The following is a 19,088-nucleotide window of genomic DNA, read 5'->3' as shown; positions in this document are numbered from 1 at the left end:
ACAATGAAGTGGGGAGCTGGGATTTGCAGGAAATAATACTGGCTTTGAAAGCTATGATCAATGTCTCCTTGATGCATATCTCAGCAGATGTGAGGCTCCCTTTATGATTATTTTAAGCTTTCTTCTTTTGTCATGGACTATCTCTAATTTGAATCCTTTACCCTTCCATTTTTGGAGAATTATTCTGGATAGATTTTGCCACATTTTGATCCTGGAACCCATTGAATAACAAATTTTGCAGAGGAAAGAGAGCTGGATGTTGTCATATCATATTTTTCCCTTAAACTGCAGTTGTAGTCAGAAAGTGACCTTTAAAAGCGACATCGTGGACTTCCATATGTACTATCTCAAAACTTTTGTATCGTGTATAATCAAGCAAGAAACAAAGACTTTTCTGTTAGCCAATACTTTGTTTCTGTTTCCTCCTCGGCTGTAGGTAACTGGGAGTGCATTCAGTCTAAGAATATGGCGAAATCTGTCAGCCTGTATCCCATACCTCCTGCTGAGATTTATTAGGCACTGTTAGCAAATAGCAAAAAATATGATTGCTTCAGTATTGAGTCATCATATATGAAAAAAAGAATGTTTCTCTATTGCCCTTGTATTTTTTTGCCATTTTTTTAGCCGTGTACTCACACAATTTCTTAGTGTCTACTGTATTATTTCAGCCACTGGAGTGAAAAAGAAACTCATTTATAAGTTCTATTTATTTCCAACATCTATCTGAGCGCAGACAAGATGTTATTCACACATCCTAAGCATATCAGTACGTAAGTAATAGTGTAAAAAACCACTTCTCTTCATAAGTGGGCCCTTATGCCCACACAATTAATAGCTTTAGTGTACCTACACATAAAACTGTTCAGCCTAGGTTCTTGTTTTTCAAAAGTGCATAAGCGTCATTCCCTGTCAACTATTGTACAAAGTATGCATAGAGAAACGCTTCTAGCCAAGGAAGAAAAGAGGGAAATACAAGCACCTGTGCCATCAGATGACAAAACGGTAAAAAGGATTATTAACACATGCAATGTTTTCCTGCTTAAAGAAAATAGGTGGCATATAAATAGGGTGGGAAGAGATGGTGAAACGGGGATAAAAGAGAAAATAAGGAATCGAACTAGTGAAAGGAACAAATAGAGATTGTGAAGAAAAAAGAAGCAAGAGTGAAAAAAGACAAGACATGGTGAGAAACCAAGATATGGCATACTGTGTAAATACAGATCATGACAGTGATAAATAAACCTGTAGCTGGGACTCTTTAGAGGGAAGAAAAGCTTGTTTACTCATAGGGATGCAGAGGAAAACCTGATTATTTTTCTCTGGTGCAATTTCACAGTTTTATTTTGTTTTGTTAGGAACATCTATGTTTGAAATCCTTAAATAGTAAATCAAAATATGCTTCTGAACTGTAAAGAAACTGTGAAAAGTGTAGGAATTAGGACAGCCAGTTCTTAAGAGTGGTGCGCTGCAATCAGGTAATTAATCTGACTTCAGAAAAGGAATGAGATTCTGCCAGAAACACAGGAAGTCGTCCCTAGACCCTTTGTTTGTAGCTGTCTTTACATAAATTAATTTTGCAGAACTGGAGGAACTGAGGCTTTTTAGAGCTCAGTTTGAGCAGTGGCAGGCTTAGATGGGTGGTTACCTTTGCAAAACCTGACCTAGAACTTGCAGATTAAAGTGAGACCAGCACTGGACCACAACAAGCGTAGGAAGAGTTGCCCCATGGTACTGACTTGCGTGACTTTCAATCCTTGACAAAGATTTAGGGATTTCAATGCCTGTGAGCTGCAGTTCTGGACAAATGACTAACTGGATCTCTGGAGTCAGCCATAGCCTCATTCCACATAAATACTATTTGTGATTTTATTTCAATTAAGATTCCTGAGGAGGGATGACTGTAACACTGTGAAGGGGAATAAAATAGAGATACCTGAAAACCTGAAAGAAAGCAAAATGCTGAATGGAACCTCAGCCCCAAAATTTCACTTACTGGTTCCCCTTAGACAAGACTAATTTGGCCACTATTCCCAATATTGTTAGAAAGGCTTATGTACCAAGCAGCCATTCAACCAGTCAAGTAACAGAGTAACTTATAAATTAATACAGCAAGGAGTTAATTGTGTAACAAGTCACTAAGTTATTTTTTAAAGGTGGAAGAGAAATCCTTTCCATCGATTATTTCTATAATAATGAAATTACGGTTGTCCATCTGCTCTTTTTACCTTTGAGGAAGGGTTTAGCCCCAGCTTATTTTGTTGATGATAATTAGAGTTTCACGTCACTGACCATCTGGAACAGGAGATGTGAGCACTGGGAAACTAACCAAACTTGCTATTAGCATGAACTTTAAAACAGCTTCTTTCCCAGAATAGAGGAAATCCCACAGAAAATGATGGTGTTCTTGCTTAATAAAACTTCCTTTCTTTTTGATCTATGAGCCTTACTGTACAGACTAGTGTTGTGCTTAAATCAGGGGGAAAAATGCTATGGAATTTCTGTGATGCTTGTTACAGTTGGAATTTCAGTATGAAAATGGAGACAATGGTTTTTTTCACTTTTTAATATTTCATCTCCCTTTTTCTAATATCAGCTCCCCATTAAAATTCCACTTAGCTTCTAGTTAATACACACTAACAGCCTTTCTAGCTATAAGTTATCTAATTGGCTCTGTTTTGTTTATGCAATTTATTTGAACAGGCAGCCTTCAGTTGCAGTCTGCTAAGCTAGAATAGATTTCAGTGGGTACTGTTATGGAGATTGCCCTCGGGGATGTATGAAAATGTAGCTTAGCTCAAATCAGCTGGGAATGTCTGTACTTGTCATATCCAATCAAATCAGACTAGCTGCAGGTATTTCTGTCCACTTATACGCAAACAAACTGATAACATTTAAAAATATGAAATGCAAGCTCAGAATTAAGAACACTGCTTGCAGTGCTTGCAAATCACATCTAAGAGGCAATTATTTAGCTACATTTTGCGTACAAATGACCAAATTGGCATCAAAGCTTCTTCATTTCATAGATTTCTGTTGGGAGCTCTTCAGAACTGAAGTACACCCTGGTACGAGTCAGCTTGGTTTTCAAGCTCTTCCAGATGTTTTTTCTTATCCAAATAACCTTTCCCTAGTGAATAAGACAGATTTTCTGAGAGCAAGATAATTACATTCAGAATCTAATTCTACTTACAGAGACAACTCCCCTTTAGTTTAAAATGAACATATTGATACTATTTCCCTTGCAGTGATCCAAAAAAAAGCTCATATCGTCCTCTCTGGATGAGATACTGTACGTAAGAGTCTGTCTGGTACTTGCAGTAGATCAACATATTTTTCAAGTCTTCTTGGCAGGGAAGACAGAAGAGGAGTATGTGTCGGAAAGGTGAGGCAGAGCTTGCCATTTATTTACTGGGTACCCACCAATACCTATTAGCTGTGTAAATCCTTTCCAGAAATACAGTATTGAAGAGTACAGCTATTCAAGGAGACAACATTGTTTTGTTACAATAGGATAAACCCCCAACAAAATTCATTTATTCTTTGGCGATCAGGTTATGATTACATGAAAGAAGAACCTGTTCACACTGTGGAAGAATGGACTGCATATTTCCAGTGGCTACCCAGGAACACTAGGAATATCCATGGTCTCTAGTGATCCCTCTGTGAGCCCCTCCAGAAGCTATGTGCTCTTTATACAGTTTAATTTGAATTTCATCATTCTAACCTGCTCTAAGTTTTTGTTTTTTTTTTTTTACTAACAGCAGCATCAGATAAATTGGTTCCTGCTGCAAGCCTTCATCTTTTAAGACTCAAATCCTTAAGCTACTGACTCTGTTAGAGTGAACTGACATATCTCTACATGAAATTCTTCTGCATGTGCACATGTATACTTATGCTTGCATGGGGAATCATCCATAAAGCACATCAAAATAACGTAAAGGTTATCAAGTACTCAAAGGTTACATAATGCCCCAAATATATTTTCATGTCTTACAGAAGAAGAGTTGAGAGGCACCTTCTGTAAGCATTTTAATCAAATGTAATTGTTAGGTTTATTTTTTCATACACAGAAGCGTCCCTCTCTCCATATCCAAGACATTATTTCAGTGTGTATGTTTCACCTTTTGGATTAGGAACTTCAATGTTTTCAGAAGATACTGTTGTCACTTGAGCAAAGAGAATAATTGATAACAGTAACATGCAGCTGCCTGCCTTGAGTGCCAGGCACAGCAGGAGGAGAGAATGTGTACCTCTAGCTGCTGCATTTCATAGCTACCTAAATGGTGAAGCTCAGCAAATTTCTATTCTTAGAATTTATTCCAGTAGTTACAAAGCTACACTCTCTCATCGTTTCCACCTGCTTTTGTTTTGCTCTCAATCTTCTTCCTTCTCTCTTTTACCTTTTCAATAGACAAGGGTCACCATCTCTATCTCACCCTACTCATTCCCCTGAATTGTGTGACCTACTCCACCACTTCTGCTGCAGTCACCAGTCCTTTTGACTCTCATCTGAGGTGGAAAGAAATTATTTCCAAAGATAAGCTAGGGCTGTAAACTCTTAACCCACTCTCCTTCATTCCCTAAAGCCAAGAGATACCATCTTTATTTCTGATACACACACCTCTCTGTTATCATGTTTATTATGTTGTGACAAACAGAGGAGATAAGAAGGACGAGAGAAAAAGTGATGCTGCTGATTGATTGTGAAGGCAGATGAAACAGTAGATGACAGAGTTTGGGAAGCAGCAATTGCAGGAGAAAAATCATATTTAAGTTTTGAACGGCACATGCCTAATACGATGAGATCTACTTAGAAGATACTTAGCTGATGAAGTTTATCAGATCTCGGCTGAGATCTGTCAACTAAACATTTCAGAAACCTTAAAAAATTGCTCAATTTTGGCACATTTTCACAAGGGTGAAAGATGCATGGGTGACAGATGGTTAATTTCTTCTCCTCCCCTTAGAAGCGACAAGTCTGAATTTCAAAGTGCTACAGTGAGAAAGCTTTGTAATTATGAGGTTGTAAGGTTTCTGTCCAAGATAAGCACAAATATATTCTCTCTATACTGGTTCTGCAAAATGGCTGAATTTTTTCAAAAAGAAAAAGTCTGCATGAAAAGTTCAAATGCAACATGGAAATGTAGTCTAAATGGTGTCATTTTGGCAAAGTCACAAACTATGAAAAAACAACACACAAATAAAATTAGGGCGTTGCCTGGCAAGCTGCGGGTATGAGCTGGACTGAAAGGCAGGAAACACTCAGAGCAGCAGTTGTGTGAGTGGCCCTGAGAGAGGACAGTGTGACAAAGCTTGTTCATTTCTACCACGTTTAGGGAAAAGGGACTTATGAACATTTGCTGTAAAGACCATTGTATCAAAGCAAAGAATCTAGTCTTGTTATCAGTTTCCTCTTAATGTGTTTGGTACTTTGATGTTCCCTAACTAATTGCTAATTATAATGATCTACATATTCTGAATGTAATATGCATATCTGTATGTTATTTGGATGCATAATGAAATTTCATTACATTTTTGGGGAGACCTAGTGACATTAGAATTTGGATTTTGAAAAGGAATGTTCAAATATGATTAAAACTTTGAACAAAATAGCATCCCAACAATTCATTGAATAAACTGATATTTGCAATTTTCCCTTAGTAATCTCTCCATTACAAAATCTCATGAAAGTGCAATTGTTTTTAAACATGCAGCATTTTCATTTTGTATCCCCATTCATTGCATATTTATACTCACTTAAAAGAAATCAAACAGTTCTTCCTTTCTATGTTGTTCTACTGATCTGTAGCAAGCACAGCCAGAAACGATAGTAAGAAAGATGAGAATAATAGAATGCCTAGCAGGCTGCTGTTCTCTGCCTCAGACATGCTGGGAAAGGGTTATAGCTAGATGAAAATATTCCTGAAGAAAATATTTCAGCCTCCTGGACCATTTAACAGTGTACATCTTCTTTATTATGGTATTTTTATTCCTACGGAGTAATGTTAAAGGTATTTCTAAAGCACCATTTTAGGATGTTCACAGTTTTACATTCTGTTTCTAGAGTTAGCAGGACTGAGCCCATAGCTAGGAGAGCGTTTTCATTGCACATTGTTAAAGCGAAGTGAATGCAAGAGTTTGTGAAGCGAGATTCCTTTATTCTAGTAATTATAAGGGTAATGAAGCTAGTCAGAATTATTTTCATTTTATTAATAGCTGTGTTTAAGCCTCATGGAACTGCCTGTCTGGGGAAAGTATCTATTTTAAAACTAAGTGGTGGAAATTAGTGCGCTATACTAAAGGTTTATCCATAAATCAATGGAATCTTCACCAATCCAGAAGGAAAAGTCATCTGTTTGGCTGCCTGTCATTTCTGTGAGATTTTCCACAGTGCGTTGGGGTAGGCCACAGGTAATAGCAGGTATCTTAATTTTAAACAAAGGGAGATCTTAAGTCTTTTAATCTTACTGTTGAGGAATAGTTCACAACCAGTTGCCAAGTTATATGTCCAAAAAAATTAGCATATGTACTTACGAATAAGGCATTCTTATCAAAGCAAGAACTCCCATCCAATATATTTGGTATAAGATCTCTTATGATTAAGTGATTTGCAGTATATTTAAGGAAGTGTGGGGGTTCTTCGAGATTCTATTATCAGGACTGTTTTCAAGATTTCAGTTAGCTTTTAGATTGTTCAAGAGTGGCATGTGTTTATGTAGTACTGTTTAAAGTTGGCTTATCATTTGAAACTCCTGTAGCAGCGATAGGGAAACAAGGATTCTACCAACAGTTTTGAGAAAAATATCACTGAAGATAGAAGTCAGGAATATGGAATATATGTTCTAGTATTTCTCTTCTTGCTTTAATCTTCAAGGATAAAAATAATTTTTACCATTGTGATTGCCTTAGAGTTTGGGACTGAAACTCTATCCACATCAGCTTCACTGCCTAACTGGTGATTCCGCCTCTTTGTTATTTTACCATGAGTGAAGATGAGTAATCCTCCAGAGTAAAGGGTATCTGCAGGTGTCATTATCAACACTGACTTAAGGCTTGAGCAAAACAATTTCCACCAGGTTCAGCAGCTACATCTCTGTTGTTCTCAGCAGCCCCAAGCTGCTGAAACGAACCATTGAGGCTGCAGATAGCCACCTACAGTTTAGAGTGACTTCTGCCAAAGTAGCCTTTTGCAGCTCCTAGGCAAGGAGAAAAGGTACAAGATACATGCAAAGCCGCCTTTCAACCCATCTGCCATCCTGCCCAAGTCTCACACTCTGTCAGACTACACATTCTGTCTCTGAACACCTTTCTCATTCATGCTTTAGACAATTACTTGCTTTTCAGTCAGTATGTGCTAGAGATAGAACACCAAACTCTTTTTTGCTTTAAAATAAGTCCAGAGGTATTCCTGTATCGCCTTCTCAGATATTCTCTCTTTAAATAGTTTTTTCTCTAAAATGCCCTAAATGGACTATACCTTCCAACACAGTGCATTTTTCCAGTGGGTGACTATTAGTACATGTGTTGGGATTTGTTGAATTACACCTTCTTTGTGGTGCATTGCCCTGTAATTTTGTTTTAATCTTATCTGTCTAACATTAAAGGTATAGCAGTGATTTTAAAGAACTTCAGGCTACAGAGTGATAAGGCAACATGCAATAGGTCAGATTACAATTTTAAAACTTCTGTTATGTCTTGGATTTTTCTTTTCGTAAGCTGTGAAAAACGAAATGTTAGTGTATTATCAGAAAGGTAAATCAGGAGAGCTTCAGGCCTACCTTGCTCCCACAGAAATATTACTGCCGTTCTCTATGCAAGGCTGACCAGCTTTTGTAGCAAGTGAAGTGCCTTTCCCTAAGGTGAAATTTCATTCTGTTCATTTGCTATATTTGGATCAGGAACAGAAACCTACAATTCAAAATACCCTTAAATCCCCATCCTCAGCTTCAGTATATGAAGACAAAACATGTAACATGTTTTGGTTTTGACACTATTACTGCCAACGCTAGAGCATACAGTTCACATATGGATTTATTTTAGACTTTCTCATGATATAACAGCTGCATTTCTTGTCTTCAGTTGGATACATTTTTTAAAATGAAAATTGCCATGGCAACAGCTGCAACCATTTATTATAAAGCAATAGAAGTGGAACTAATATTTGTGAGAGAAGCTCTGTTATCAGGACAGTATTTCATTCAGACAATGCCAGCATCATTTTTCCCTGGCCCTTCCTTTTTTTAAAACAAAAATGTAGAAAATATTTTCCATAATGAAATGTAGGTGGGATTGAACAGCTCAGGAGATTAAAAAGATTTTCTTTTTTAGATTACTGGCTCATCTCAAATCCAGATTAGTAAGAGCCAAAAATTATCATGTTTGGTGGGCAAATGAAAAAAATTGATAGGGATACCGAGATTTGAAAATCCTGTTCCCATACTAGCTATGTTCTCAAGTGAAATACAGAGACAGCAAACTGAGTACACTGGGGGGAAAAAAGATATGACCCATCCTTGGAAAGTGCTAATGTCTAATGCAAAGGAAAAAATTCATAGGCTGCAATACTAACACAAGATAGTTGGAAATGAATTATCCTTCCCTTAAGAATTTGTTTCGAATCACATTGCCACATACTATATTACCTGAGATAACACTGTACTATTTTCCCTATTAAAATGTACCTCAAGGTCACGTTGTTCAAGTCAGGACTGAGATAGGGTCATCCAGTGTATGGTCCAGGTACATTAGGAATCACATGGCCCATTTTGTTTGCATTTGTTTCCGATATTTCTCGGAGCATTAAACTTGTTTTTAAAATCTCCACAAGAATCTAGGTAGAAGATCAACAAACTGTACACCAGATGTTGAAAATATACATAAAATGTAAAACTATTTTCCTATTTAAATCCCTTCTGACTATGATAAAATGTGTTTTCAAAGCACAGACTGTACAGGGACCACACACCATGTTGTGGACACATACCAAAGATCACATTTCTTCCTATTTATTATACATTAGAGAGTCTTAGACAGGAGTGAGCGAGAACACTGAAACAGAAAAAACTTTAGACAGACTTTCAGGCTCTTTTCACTTGAATTTTTATGGGGTTTAATGTAATTTTATTCAGCATCACGTCCCTCAGTGTACTGCTCTGTTCACGAGTTCCTAAAGATGCTGAAGTTGTGTGAGGGGAGACTGAGGACTCCTTTCTTACTCTCCTACAGAAAACATTCTGGAAGTGAAAAAGCCCAAGGCCAGAAATTTGGCGGAGCACTTTAGTATTGGCAATAGACTATCCATCTGCTCCAGCAACTACCTGCATCCTCTAGCAGCAGACTTCACTCTGTCTAGGATATAATATTTTAAACACAAGCAGTAGCTTACAGGTCTCCTAACAAAGTGTACCCATACTTCATTGACTACTTACTAAGCTCTAGGTTTGTTCTGAACAAAGATTATCATTAGTCCAGCTTCGTTAAATTACTTTTGTGTCACGGACAGTTTATTTCAGAGAGGCAACACAGAGAAAAAACAGAAGAAAAATCAAAACTACTTCTGTTGTGCCTGAGAAAAATTTACAAAAGCATGTGGTTCATACATTATATTTTTAAGAGAGAGATCTGATAGAAATCACAAAGATACCATTTCCTTTCAGTTTCTCCTGCTCACTCACTTAATGCTTTGAATTCTTTGTAGTATATCACCAGTAGCATGCTCCCAATTCTGTCCTTCCTCTTCGACATTCATAGGTAAGATTTACATCCTCTGTCACACTTAAAACAGGGCTGCTACATGGAAGAGATGAGGCTAGGCAGACCAGTGGTAAGAATGGGGTTCTTTCCTGTTTTACTGACAAAGAGGAGAGAAGCAGTAAAGAACAGGCTATTTGTTTTCCTCAATGTGAGGCAGACTGGACACTTAGAGCTTCCTCACGCTGTCTCTGGGAGTATTGAGCTGTCTAGGGACAGGTCTCCTGTGAATTTGGAATGCTGTCCGTGAACAGAAGTTGAACACACCACCCTTGAATACATCAGTCTCAGGATCTTCATAAGCAGAGGTCACAGAAAAGAAAAGCTCTTGGAATATTAAATGAGAAGCTGCTGTATATGTTTCTTCATTGATCAGCCTAGCAATCTGATATTGCCCCTGCACCCCTTCATTCAGATTCATTCAAGGGGATTTCGGACAAGATTATAGTGTACTGTAGTGCTGTTTAACCATCTAAGTCTCAGGGAGAAGTTGCTTTAAACCCCAGAGGAGGGTGGCATGAGTAGGACGATGCATTTGTGAAAGATAAGGACTAGCTGTTATTACAAATGGAAGGCTGCTATCCAGCTCTCGGTATTTCACACTGCAGGCAGGCGTAGTGAGTTCTGCTACAATGTTACGATGATGAGTCAAACTCTAAATGTGGGGAGTACTGTCTGGCATAAAACATACATCATTTTCTGTTATTTCAGTCTTAAGCTTCTCCTGAGCAAAATCATGGGCTGTATGATTCTAAGAAAATTACGATTCAATAAAAGGTTCAGTGCAAACTGCTTCTGCCTAATCTCTACCAATTGCCCATCAGGGCAAAGGATTTTTCATGGCTAACCAAGCTCATTGAAATATTCCTTAAAGTGTTTGGGTTGTATTCAGGTTTTTTTTATAACAGTAGCGCAAGTCCGAAACAACTGCATTGAACCGGTGGCGTTACTTCAGATACTCATCATTGTAAGGGCAGTTTAAGGCAGTTCCTCGGCAGAATGGCAGTAAATCACAGTCATTTAGCAGTAATCTGCTGCAGCGTTCCAACATGTATCGCTCAGTGCAGGCAACCATCAGGATGCATCGTTTTATCAACAGGGAGGTAGAATTCAACTGACATAGATAAATGTCACATTTATTTTCAAGAGTGTGGTCACTGTAAAAGACAAAGGTAGTTTAAAGGCTTCATTATCTCATCCTGGAGTTATCCCAACAATTTTAGTACAAAAGGGAGATTTAATGAAGACCACCCATCCTTCCAGTAATCACCTTCCCAACCTCTTACGGACACATCAGTCAGTGTTGTCTTAGTGTGCTCTGATGTTTTATTCTTTGCATTCCATGTATGAAGAGTAAATTAAGTCTCACAACAGTATCACATTTTCCCACTTTTGTACAAATAAACCTGAGCTGTGGATGTAATTAGGCCTCTAAGAGCACATTAAACTCTTTTCCCTACGCTCATAGAACACTTGCAATTACACATTAATTCAATTTTTGGCTTCCAAAAGAAATATTTCATTTTCACTGAAAATCCTTATTCCAGAGTCTCGTCACACTGGATTAATGGTAAGAACTGTCACATAAATGGAACGTTGTGTAAATGCTTCTGATAGGTATTTATCAACTCTGCTCTGCATAACTTTGGAGGCCAGTGGCTCGCAGACAATAAATTGAAGGCTCATACAAAGGTAAAGAATGTCATAGTAAAGAAGAATAATGCAAAGATGACAGGAGATAAAGATCTGGCCATAGATGAAGAAAGTAAGTGATGCACACTAGTTTATTATTAGAGAAATACAAATCATCAGATCGTTTTACAAGCTTGGATAGTTGAGTCTAGAAGTCTGAGAGCTGGGAGTAGACAATAGCTCTCAGGTCTATCAGGAGTAGAGAGGCAAAAAGATAGTTCAGGCTCCTAGACAAACATTAGTAATAGTGTTATCGCATACAGCATGTCTAATTCCCTTAATGGTACAGTACATACATTTAAACGTTAGGTTCTCTTTTTGTTTTCTTACCATTTTCTTTTTGTTCAGAAAACAGTTTTAGCTGAAACATATCTTTCAGATTATTGCACTTCTTGGGTGCCTGAAGATGCCTTCACAAAGTATGAGGTGGTATTATTCACTGGATATGCTCTGCCTGGATTGTTTAATTAGCATGATGCAGCAGATTTGGTTCAATAACATTCAGGAATTTATTTCTTTTTTTTTTCCTCCAGATACTGATTGGAGAATTTTTTCCGTGTTCATTGTTTCTTGTTATGTCAGAGGGCTGGTGGTTTGATACATCACTGCTTTGTAACGTTAGCAGTCATGTTTTCTATGCAGAAAAAAATTTTAATTAATTTTTAATTAATTAATTAAAATTTAATTTTAATTATAAACAATAATAGTTTACTTGTATATATACGTGTTCCTTGGTGGTTGATTCTTTATTTCTGCTTTATTTGCACTATATACATCTTCACAATTGATGAAGCCACTAAGAGCTCCCTAACTGGGAGGACAGACTTCAAGCTGCTCTAGATACACAGGCCATTTCTCTTCATGCAATGTTTGAAAATAATGGAAATTAAACACTGAGTTGGATTACAGTTCTGATACCTAAATGAGAAAGGATCATAGCTGCAGGCAGAGAAATCTGTAAATTTTGTGCCTTTTGATGGGATCAGCTCATAAGTAGGGACAGTCAGACACTGGTAAGAGCGCAAGACAGAATGAAGCACATGCTGTCACAGACGACCCGCCATCAGCCATCTGTTTTCTGCTGATGTGCTTCATTCCTCTCAAAGATATGGGACAGGCTTTTTGGAAAAGAGTTTTTACTGGAAAATGACTGTGATATTTTCAAATAGATTTATGAAAATTAGACATTTAGAAGCAATAGCAGTCATTTAAGAATGAAACATTCCGATACCAAGCCTCAGATAAATGCTAACATATTTTGCTATTAAAGCCTTAGGTTTCTTTTACAAAGAATTTTAAGTCCAGATTGTTGTTCATCAGAATTTCTTCCTGTCAAAGATAAAAATAGGGTAGTATTTGCCTAGAAGAAGGTAATGAAAAGTTAAGATACTTGTACAGATACATTAGGACAACACATTCAATTTCTCGGATGCAGAGGGGCAGAGAAGCTCCACACCAGATCAGATATGACTTTAGACTTGAAATTGTTCAGCCTGCAGGCCCATTAGGTCATTACTCATTGTCAAAACCATCATCTCACATCTCCTTTCTATGTGTCTGTAGCAACTACAGATCTGTAGTGACCAAGTTTTGATCAGGATGAGAGGGAGGGGATATTCCCCTCTGTCAGGAGCAGCTTTGCAGTGATTTTTCCTGGGCATCAGGACATTGGATTTAACCCCATCGAGGTGGGTGAACTACCAGGTCCTTTTAAGGCAAAGGTGATGGAATTTTCAGGGCAAGTATGGGATCACTGCGATAGAGATGGTTTCCAAGGCTCCCTAAAGAGGTGGAGCAGGCTTCCTAAGGGTAATGTCTGGGGAGGTAGAAGAGGAGGAGGGAGAACAACAGATTTTCTGCAGTCCCTAGTGTTTGAGGGTAGATAAGAACTAATATGTGCATTAAGAAAAGTCTACCTAGAACAAAATAAGCTGCTTGTTACTTTCTCTGGCTGTACTGCAAGCTACTGCCATGTCAGCTCAGGCCTGAACACAGAAGAAAACTGAAATAGTTCCCAGTGTGGAAAAAATTTTATCATTACCTGCCAAAAATGACTCCTGATGAACTAAGCTGATTTCTCACTGCCCAAGTTAAGGGACAGAGTCAATCAAATTCTGCAGCTACTTTTTAATACCATTGACAAACTTAGTGAACTGTCAGGTTACATCAGGTCTGAGGATGCTTTTTGTCACCTAAAAAGGAGCCAAAGTTTATCCATAGAACTAGGCTATGATATTTTATATTAAGTGAAAACCCACCAAAGAGCCTTGATTCCTTTTCTCTTTTCATGCAGATGTTGCTGTTCCTCATAAATGGGAAAACTTACATTTTCCATAGCCTGTGACAGCTTTACTTTTCCAGCATGGCTGATGCTTTGACATCTGCCACCAGCTAGCCACTTTGGAACTGATAACAAATCCATTTTGAGAGAGGTTTCCATAAACAGTAAAAGCCCTATACACAACAACATAAAGTCTGGAAAAGCCTAAAAAGGAACAAAGGTAAGGATAGAAATAAGAGGAAGCAAATGTGTCATGACACAGAGAAAAAGGAACAGAATGCAATCTTAGCTAGAAAATAGTTTCTAAAATAACTGCTAGGCCTTTTTCTAGAATTAAAACCAATAGCACTACTAGCAGTGTGTTGAAACTAGGTTGTGAGCAGAATAAAAATCATGATGTGATGTATTGTGATATATTGCCAAGGAGAATAAAGTTTTGGCTATCCAGAAAAATGAAGGTTCAAATGCCAGCCACTTGAGCAGTAACTCAGCCACCAGTAATTTTTTTTTTTTTTCAGTCCTTGTACACATATAAATAGAAAGACTAATATGTATACTTCTGTGAAAGCCATGTTTCTAGAGCCTTAATTCTCTAAACATTTGCAAATATTGTCAGGAATAAATTGCAAGGAGACAGATTTTTTTATCCAGAAGCATGTACAGAAGACTCATCTATGTTCTTTTAATGCACCTTCTGTACATTTGTGTTGCTTACTGATTGCTGTTTTAAACACATCTGAAAAACACAGTAAGTTTGTTTGTTGTAGGAAATTTTCATCTAGAGGAAGCCTATATATTTGACTCAAACTACTGCTACAATTGGCTGCTTTTGGAGTCCTAAAGCCTTCCTGCACTGGTGCGTCTCTTCTTTGCTCTCCTGTAATTGTCTGCAATTCTCTACCTCATTCTTGCTTTTGTTGGCTTAGCATACTCATATCTCAATCTTATCTCATTTGTTTTCATTTTTATAGTTCATCGACTTACTTTTACTGTGTGAGGAGCTATTTTATGAGGAAGCCTGGAAGGCTTTACCAATTTAAAACTTGCCAAGAGAAGGTGTAGGTGTCTGGTGTTATGCATGCGCTTTCACATTTAGCTTCTAGTTCAAACACTTATATTGTGGGAAAATTACAGTTCTGTCTTTTTGGCTTTCTTCCAACACTTTTAGGAAAACTACGTAGTTAGAAAGTTGCGTGGGAACAGAAATTTTTCCGTTCAATCCTCTTCTCCGAAAGCTCTAAGTTTTCTAACAGAGTATAGTGACCTACCTCTTCCTATATAATGTCAGGAAAAAACAATCTTTCCCTCTTAAAAACAACCTTGAACTCTGGAATATTTTTTTTTCCTGGCCTGTTTTATTTTTCTTAATTAGCAGCTGATGAAATCACGATGTAGTGCTATAATTATTTATCACCTGAGGGAGATCCCACTTCATTAAATGAAGATATTTTAAGGAATATCTGACCTTTCTGTATTTTCAGGTATGATTGTTGGGTTTTTTTAGATTGTTCCTGATTCTCTTCTGTGCAGTATTATGTGGTGCATGATAGCGCAGCAAATAGGAAGGAGGCCACTGGGCAAGAGGAAGTCCTTTGACTCAGCAAGTGGAAAGAAATCTTCCTCTCCAAAGATAATAAGCAGTTTGTTTTCATGTCAGTCAAGCAGACAGAAGGAGGAAGAAAGGAATAAAACAGTTTGTTTACTGGTTATTTCTAATCATTGATTCCACATCATTCTATTAGAAATTTTCTGCTGTTTGCACGTTTTCCTGCTCATGCTTCAGTATATTTTCTTCAGCATACTGCCTTTTTCTAAAATTCATCTGATACACGTGTTGCATCATTTTGGCTTATCTCAAAACCAAGGATCTTTGTGCTGTTCCGCTAGTTACAACTGATTAACATCTCTTTATTTGATGCTGCCACACTAGCCCTAGGCACGTCAGGCCTTGACAGGAACAAGAGCTAGAATACAAGATTTAACTTCACCTACAGATTTTTCCTTAAAAATCTTCCATGATTTACTGAAAAATCTTTGCTCTAATCCTAAACACATTCATTTTTTAAAAAAAGGAAAATACATTGTGCTATATTCATAGGCTGTGAAAACTTACAGGAAGAAAATGGTCTTATGAATAAATGAGATTTTCCTTGAAAATAACTGAAGATGTAAAAAGTAATCAATTAAGGTGTAACTGGAAACATGACTGTAGTCTTTATTGCAATAGAACTTCTGCTTGTCATGGAGACTTTTAGCATTATAACCCTATATAAGCCCACAGAAAGAAACATTCTTTGTCATACTGAACTATCATCCTAAAATGGTCTTAACAGATGAGAGGAGGGAAGAAGTGGAATGATCAGCATGGTACAACTTGCACAAACTATTGATTCTTCTGTTTCAAGCTAGAGATACCATTCTAACTTGCTATTTACTGTATAAATAACTATTGCCTACATTTCCTTTTTCAAAGCTGTGAAAGCATTTGACCCTGTCCGTTGTTTTTTGGTCAAAGCAGCACAGAAGAACTGGAAAGAAAAAGGGATCAGTTCAATAGTTTTCTAATATAGAAAGTTCTGGCTAATCCTTTGAAGAACCAGCAAGGAAGCTAAGTATTATTCTTAACTCCAACCTGAAGGAGAGGCAGAGGTTACCAAACTTTCATATAGATAGCATGGACTGGGGCAGGTGTTTGTGAGATATCTCTATCAAACGCTCAGTGAGAACCCAGCAAAAATCTTTTATTCCTATTGCTCCATTCTATCTCATTATGGGTGGAAGATAAAGTGTATCTTTGCCATTAGTCCTGTTCATTTCTCAATAGCTGAAAACAGTTTTGTACTGCATTTATTTTCAGTATTTGCTTAATCCACCTCTGATACAAATTTACAGAAATAAACCCATTTTTTTTTCTTTTAGTAGTTCAACAATTAGAAAGCCTCTAATATTTAAAAACGAAACACAGTTTCAAGATCGGTATCAACCTCTCACACACTGCTTGTTAATGAACTGTGATCAACCCCTTTTGTATCAGACACATAAAGCAGATAGCAGAAATGGCAAGTCATGCCAGCATGTTTCTTGAATTGCTCTCTGAGGAAAAGGAGGAAGAGTAAGGATGGTTCTCTCCAGTGTTAAACTTGGCAGTTTTGGTTTCAGGTCAAGCAATTGGCTTGGCAGGAAGTAGTGGAATAACAAGGATAAAATCATGTTCTGTAGAAATACTCATGTAGAGCTCATATAGAAAAATTGTCAGGTAAATTATTATGTATTTTAGATGCTTGAAAGGGTTAAAAGTTAGTGGCAAAGAAAAAAACATACTCAGAAAAAGAAATAATAGCTGTAGTACAGAATAATGCAACATGAAAAATAGACCTAAATACTCCTTGAGCTGAAGGGAAACCTGAGTTCTGGAAAGACTTAGACCAGAAATCACAGTTAGCATAATAGGCATATGCTGTGTTATGGTGCTTTTAGAAAAACATGGGGCTTGGGGGGCATATTATGTAGAAAAATTCTGCAGTGAGAATGAGTCACTCCATGCTTGTTCCTGAAATAACTGCATGAAGAATAGGATGCTTTCTTCTAGTTTTCTCCACACTCAAAAACTGTTGGTAAACTGGAAGGCAAACTAGAATCCTAACTGGTCTTAAAGTCAACTTTTCTTGCCTTAAGGTTAATATACTTAATAAAAAGTCATTTCATGTCTATAGCTCACATTTGACTACTAAACTTTCACTCCATATCAAGATTTTTTTGTTTTACTTTTTATTACTGAGTATCCCTTCTGTGGGCAGTGCCTATCAATATAATAGAACAATTTTGCTTGATTTTAGGGTGTAGTCAGGTTGACCTCTGTGAACTCACCACTCAATGCTTGTGGCAGCACCCGTGGTACAAAAGATCATTTCCTAATTTATAATTCAGTAAGCAATACAAACAAGCAGCTGCAGTCTCTGTATACTTATTTCAGAGAACCAAGTGGCTGCTTTGCTATCAAGACATGCCTAAAAGTTTTAGATCTAACAGTTCTGGTTACACTACCAAATAGTTCCAACTTTAAATAACTAACGAAACCAAAGCCCTCCTTAAGTATACAAAAGGCACGTAGTTGATTAGACTATAAATATGCAGTATCAGAGCTGATAGGATCTCCTTCGATAGAGCTATTCCATCAGTTTAGAGAAGTCTATGGCTTAATATAGTTCATTTTGTATGGGGTCTAAAGCAATGAATTTTTAGTAGGTCAGAGATGACAAACGTTTCTAGAATCATCTGAGGGCAAGAGAAGCAAAGAATTATAACTGACCTCTGGTCTAAGAGTCACAGTTGAAAGAGGACTGAAAATATAGATAGCAACATGTTGTCAATTAACATTTCCTCTGAGAACTATATTTTGTGCACTTACATTAATAGCACTTTCCACTACAAATCATCTCACTAGTTTTGTGGTGGTGCTAATCGCTGTAACTGGAGATACCAGATTTTGGTGCTTAGTAATTTCTGTTGTGGTGGACAAGCATTCACCGCTCGTATTTAGTAGCATTCCACCATACGCGTTTAGAATCCTCGTGCCTTTTTTACAGACTGAAAGCATGAGATCTGTTTTCATGTCTTCATGTTATTTGGAGATTCCTAAATGAATGTAACTGTTTAGAAAATCCTCCCTACAGAGCTTCATCTCTAAGCCTCATCTCCAGATGGAAGACATCAGACTGCAGGGATCACATTCTTAATATGCAAGAGCTTAAAATATTCAAAACCTTTTAAAAATTCTAAATTTTTAATGCTTAAAATACCAATCATTTTCCAGCAATCCAAGCTGCTTTCTGGAATCCAATGCCAAGATCAGTACACTTTCTTTGACAATCAACATAAAAGACCTCCAGTACTAAAAGCAACAGAAGCACAAAGATCTAAAATATTGCTTAATTAGTTTGAGAGGCTTAGGGCTATTTTGTATCTGTTAAATTTAATGTTTCAGCAAGAAAAAAGACCTACATACTTGGCGTTACTATAGTTCTGGGCAGTAACTGACTAGCGGCTAATAACAACGCCGAAACTCAAAATGCTTTAGTGCATGTGCACGGCCTTCCTTTTGGTGGTATCGTTTCCCGTTCAAAAATACTCTTGATGGCTGTACTCAAGGGTGAGATACGGGAGATGACGTCTGACAATGGCAACGGTTTCTTTCTGTGAGACAACACTCATACTGTCCACAAGTTTTCCTATTGCTGAGCTCTTGACACGCTTTGAGCTCTATTTATAAAGGGTTACACCAAGAAGGGAACTACTAGACAGTTTATGGCAAGATTGCTGCTGCAGATTTGGTACCTACTGTGATTTGTGTCACCCATTTGAGCCT

The 19,088-nt window shown here is 37.4% G+C and overlaps 1 protein-coding gene across 2 annotated transcripts in view; it reads left to right on the top strand.

Moving 5' to 3' along the window:
- The window catches only part of SLC9A9 (solute carrier family 9 member A9), a 204,946-nt gene that overhangs the window by 62,732 nt on the left and 123,126 nt on the right, over positions 1 to 19,088 (top strand). The gene's annotated exons all lie outside the window — the stretch shown is intronic.

This window comes from Tauraco erythrolophus, chromosome 11 (assembly GCF_009769465.1).
Source record: "Tauraco erythrolophus isolate bTauEry1 chromosome 11, bTauEry1.pri, whole genome shotgun sequence".
In the NCBI taxonomy this organism is placed as follows: Eukaryota; Metazoa; Chordata; class Aves; order Musophagiformes; family Musophagidae; genus Tauraco; species Tauraco erythrolophus.
The sequence above is the reverse complement of the archived record's forward strand: the minus strand, read 5'-3'. Positions and strand labels throughout refer to the sequence as shown.